Genomic DNA, 6,000 nt, shown 5'->3' on the forward strand with positions numbered 1-6,000 from the left:
TACAAACTTCTTTGAACAAAATGGTAATGGAAATTGTAGCTAGATTTGAGACCAGCCGACTACAATACAAACTGTTTAATATACTGTGGATGACAGTATCAGAAAGCCCACAGACAAAACTAGTTCATATTAAAACATCATGCCCCTCTTCGCTTTTTGAATCACACTTTCACTCATTATTTGTTTTATAGAAACACTGGAGTCATTCCCGACAATTGAAGAGGAACCCCTTCCAAGGCAGGGTAGGTCCAGGGAACATATGGTCCATAGCATTCAACTCCACTCTCCAAGGTCAAACATAATGGTGTAGGGTTGATGTCTCACGGTATCTCTTGTTTACAATACTCTACACATGATAGAGCTACAGCATGGCTTGGCCAAGCCAAACCATAAAATTGAGACATACAATTTGGAAGCAAAACGTTTAGTAGAACAAAATACTTACAATTCAATTTTTACAAGGCAAGCTATACAGCAAGTTAAAGTCACATAAAAATAAAGAAAGGGTTGTTCGATTTTTTTTCTTCTTAAAAATGTATTCTTGTATGTTTATAACAGAATAGTTAGTCTATTTATCTTGGTTTCTTTGTGTGCTGTAGCTCTGTCAACATAAGCTCCATGGTAGTTCCTTCATTATATCCTAGGCCAGATGATCACTTGCAGTAGGGTTGGCTGAAGGTTTAATAGCCTTCCTGCTAAAACGTTAAATCACAAGCATAGGTGCAGTAGAGACCATCCTTAACACTTACAATGGGTTAAGGGACAGTGTTGTGGTACAGTACACAGCTGTTAACATTTTCCTCAGATGTCCCCAAGTCTCCTGGCAACTGGAGAAACACTTTGCTTGTTTTTACAGGAAACACTTAGATCTTTTGGTTGTCTGAGGTTGTGGAAGAACCATAGCATGCTCCGAAAGGTCAGGACTACTTTTTATGTGACATCATGAGAACAATTGTGTTTTGACCTGTGTTCCTAAATAAATCAACAAAGGTCAAATCACTAGGAAACAGCTAGCAAAGAACCAGAAAAGAAAAATTCACGGTTCAATTTTTTTCCCCTTTCACATCCCATGTTAATGTTTACCTCCTCCCTCCCTTGGTTCCTATGAGCATATTTAGATACCCCATATTCATCCATATTCAAATATGTTGTTAGAAAAGTACTGTTTCCTATGATATATATATATAAGACAAACACAAGATTATCTGGAGAACATAGGCTACATGTCAAAGCCATGTTTTGTAACAGTACATAGAGTCCAAAGTACAACCATTTCTGTCTCTATCTTGTCATTGAAGATGTGTGTACAGAGTGTTCCATTGTATTGCCAGCACTGTCTGCTTTAAATAAGCTTGGACTATCTGGTTCCTTTGTGCAGATGGGGATGTGCAATTTGCTTGCCTATAGCAAGCAACGTCCCTGTTCCCATCAAACACGGGGGTTGCAGCTACAAGAGAAATGGTTCCACATGTAGTTTGAGAGAGAGAGAGAGAGAGAGAGAGAGAGAGAGAGAGAGAGAGAGAGAGAGAGAGAGAGAGAGAGAGAGAGAGAGAGAGAGAGAGAGAGAGAGAGAGAGAGAGAGAGAGAGAGAGGCCAGCTGTAAGCAAATCTGGATGGTCAATATGGAAAGATCATGCTCACTACCTTGTACAGTTAAACCAGACACAGCTGCTGCAGAGGTTGCACCTAGTCACAGTCAATTGACAAAAAGCACAACTATGAAAGGAGAATGAATAAAACATCGACATAGTGGTATCATTATCAATTGGGCCTTAAAGGGACTCTCACCTTTGTTGCATTTTTACACTTTTTTTGGATAAGGTTAAATTGGTATTAATAAGGTAATAACACTCTAAAGGTACGGCCACACCAAACGCGTTACCTGCGTACCACGCGTATCAAATCGGCAATTTTTCCATAGGGAAGCATTGGTTTACGCGCGTATGAGGTGCGTACATGCGTATCATGCGTACCAAGCAACATTTTACTCGCTGTAGGGGCGTATGAGGCGCGTACATATACGCGCGTATATATACGCTCGCACATATACGCGCGTACATATACGCGCGTACATGTACGCGAGGAGTTAAAAAAATTGAACTTTTTACGCTCATACGCGCCGCAATAGCCAATCAGCGTTGAGCTTGACCCGACGTCACTGGCAGAGAGTAGTGAGCTTGGGCAGAAGCATACGGCCGACATCTTTCTTTATTCTGTGTGGAAATAGTAACATAGTTACACCATTAAATGCTTTTATGGAAACATTTTTAGCGAGAAATGTTTATTTTACTTTCATAATGTTCGCTCGGTGAATGTGAAGGATGTTTGGTTTGATAGTTATGACGAAGAGGGAACGCTCCGTTCACTTGCATGGACAGAGTCTCTGGTTACTAAGCAACCTCAACGTCTTGGCGGACTATATATCTGCTGATCAACACTACGAATGCTGGAAACACACCAGACACACCATGTGAAGTTATTTAACCCGATTATTGTTATTTATATCCGAGATTATTTAATCTAACCCGATCTAAATCACCCAAACACGGCGGCGTTTGGGTTTCCTACCTCGGACTCCAGAGCAGCCATGTCCATGGCAGCCACGGCCGGCAACTTTCTTTATTCTGAGTGGAAATAGTAACATAGTTACGCCATTAAATGCGTTTATGGAAACATTTCTAGCGAGAAATGTGCATTTTACTCTCATAATGTTCGCTCGGTGAATGTGAAGGATGTTTGGTTTGATAGTTATGACGAAGAGTGAACGCTCCGTTCACTTGCATGGACAGAGTCTCTGATTGCTAAGCAACCTCAACGTCTTGGCGGACTATTTCTCTGCTGATCAACACTACGAATGCTGGAAACACACCAGACACACACAGTTATTTAACCCGATTATTGTTATTTATATCCGAGATTATTTAATCTAACCCGATCCAAGCTCTATCATCCATCCAAACACGGCGGCGTTTGGGTTTCCTTCCTCGGACTCCTAAATCCAGCGCAGCCACAGGCTGGGGGGGGGGGGGAGTTTTGGGCGGTCTCATCTACGCGCGTATGCGTACGCGCGTATCTGACCATTTTTGACACAAAATGGTCAAGCAACATTTTCGCTGCGTTACGCACGTACATGGTACGCAAGGTACGCGCTTGGTGTGTTCGCACCTTAATATGCAAGACAGACCCACCAGGAGTAAAAACAAACAATTATTTTACTCTCATAATATTTAGTGAAAACTTCAACCAATAAAATTCTTCGGACCGAAGGACCTTATTGGCCGACAGACCTGTCTGTTTGCTGCATGGATATATAAGGTTTTCCGTCTGCTTCTTGTGGCGCATTCGGGCCCGAGTCATCAAGGCGCGTCCTCAACTAGAGGGTTTGTTTTGATTCCACGGCAGACAGTAGCGAGTAGCGACCGTAGCGACTGACGATGGCAGACCAAAGTGGTCCACGGCGTACTGAAACTGCACCATTCAGTCCGATCAGTCCGACCTCCAGACCGTTGGCACCCAACCGCACCACTCAGTCCGATTACGGGACCCATTTCGGACTCAGACGCGACGTTGTCCCGCTACTCTGTTTGTAATGCTCATACACCTTTCTTATACTCAGTGGGACCACTGTCCTTCAACATGGGGCCTCAAAACGGTATCACACGAAGCCCAGATATTATGACCCCTGGGAGTCTAAACATAACTCCAGAGTAGCGGGACAACGTCGCGTCTGAGTCTGAAATGGGTCCCGTAATCGGACTGAGTGTGGCGGTTGGTTGCAAACGGTTTGGATGTCTTCCTGGAGCTCCAGAGTAGCGGGACAACGTCGCGTCTGAGTCCGAAATGGGTCCCGTAATCGGACTGAGTGGTGCGGTTGGGTGCCAACTGTCTGGAGGTCTTCCTGGAGCTCCAGAGTAGCGGGACAACGTCGCGTCTGAGTCCGAAATGGGTCCCGTAATCGGACTGAGTGGTGCGGTTGGTTGCCAACGGTCTGGAGGTCCTGAGAATCATCCAGGGGAGCGGGACCACTTGGCTTCTGAGGCCGAATCGGGTCCCCTTGTTGGACTGAATGGTGCAGTTGGTGTCCAACAGTGGAGGTCTTCCTGAGGCTCCAGAGGAGGGTAACTCTGTGAGTCTGAGTCCGAGATGAGTCCCCTAATCGGACTGAATGGTGCAGTTGGTGGCCAACAGTCTGGAGGTCTTCCTGAGGCTCCAGAGGAGGGTAACTCTGTGAGTCTGAGTCCGAGATGAGTCCCCTAATCGGACTGAATGGTGCAGTTGGTGGCCAACAGTCTGGAGGTCTTCCTGAGGCTCCAGAGGAGGGTAACTCTGTGAGTCCGAGTCCGAGATGAGTCCCCTAATCGGACTGAATGGTGCAGTTGGTGGCCAACAGTCTGGAGGTCTTCCTGAGGCTCCAGAGGAGGGTTACTCTGTGAGTCTGAGTCCGAGATGAGTCCCCTAATCGGACTGAATGGTGCAGTTTCAGTACGCCGTGGACCACTTTGGTCTGCCATCGTCAGTCGCTATGGTCGCTACTCGCTACTGTCTGCCGTGGAATCAAAACAAACCCTCTAGTTGAGGACGCGCCTCGATGACGCGGGCCCGAATGCGCCACAAGAAGCAGACGGAAAACCTTATATATCCATGCAGCAAACAGACAGGTCTGTCGGCCAATAAGGTCCTTCGGTCCGAAGAATTTTATAGGTTGAAGTTTTCACTAAATATTATGAGAGTAAAATAATTGTTTGTTTTTACTCCTGGTGGGTCTGTCTTGCATATTAGAGTGTTATTACCTTATCGTGTAAAAATGCAACAAAGGTGAGAGTCCCTTTAAAGGTGTTCAGAGCATGCATCAACCTTGACTCAGACATATCTGATCAAATAATAAACTACTGTGCACGTAGAGTATACTTCCTCAACTGCTCAATGCTATTACAACCAGAAGCTATTCATTGGATGGAAACAATGATGAGCTGGGGAGAGGGGGAGCTAGTTGTTTGGATAAACAAAGAAATCAAGAGGGAGGGGACGAACAGTGTTGACCCTCACTTTGTTGTTCCTGCTGTCACAAAGAGTCAAGTTGACTGCTGAATGTTCTTACAAACCATCAGAGGGCATGTCAAATCATTCCCCGTGCATGGAGCTTGCCAAAAAATTCTGCAAATCGAAAGCGAACAAAAGGTTCCATGTTTCTGCCAGGGAATCTGTCAGAAAAATCTAACAAACTGAAACTCAACAGCTTGATTTCTTCATTCAACAAAATGAAGGTTTCATGCAGAAGTAAAAATATACACTAAATGTCTGCGAAGACTTTGTCACGTTAGCGAGTTTGAGGTATGTGACGACCCTGGTGAGTCTTTGACTCCACCCTTGCTTTGACTCCACCCTGGCTGTTTGGTTTGCCTGTTCTCTCTCTCTCTCTTAATAGGTGATGCAGTTCAGGTGTGCCTGTGTGGGCAGCAGGTTAAAAGCCTGCTTTCACAACAGTCATGGTCGCTCCCTCCTCCCAGCGTGTTGGTTTTCTTTGTCCTTTGTTTGGTTACACACAGACTGACTTTTGCATGACACTTTGGGTTACTTTACATTTAACTGATTTACACTACACTTCTTTATCTTTATTCTATTTAATTATATGTAAAATTATCTTCTTACTATAATAAATTATTTTATTATTGTAAAACGGCGTGGTCTCCCCCATTTCATGTTGCATGCTAGAGCCAGCATGTGACAGGTATAAATAAAGTAGTAGTAAACGGTGAATTAATACTAAATTCAGTAGTGAGGAGAAATGGTATTTTGTATCGGCTCAACTATTACTCTTATTATTTGAGACTGCCGTAATGGCACTGGAGGCATTTCCGCCTCTAAATTTAATGAATGGTACGGCATATAAAGTCATCAGGTTAGATATACTTACGCAAAAGACTTAATTTCACCATAATTCAGGGCTTTTCAAACATTGAAAATTCTTTGGCAGTCACCAAAAGTATTTCACTGTGTGCC

The sequence above is a fragment of the Gadus macrocephalus genome, chromosome 6 (assembly GCF_031168955.1).
Source record: "Gadus macrocephalus chromosome 6, ASM3116895v1".
Lineage (NCBI taxonomy): Eukaryota > Metazoa > Chordata > Actinopteri > Gadiformes > Gadidae > Gadus > Gadus macrocephalus.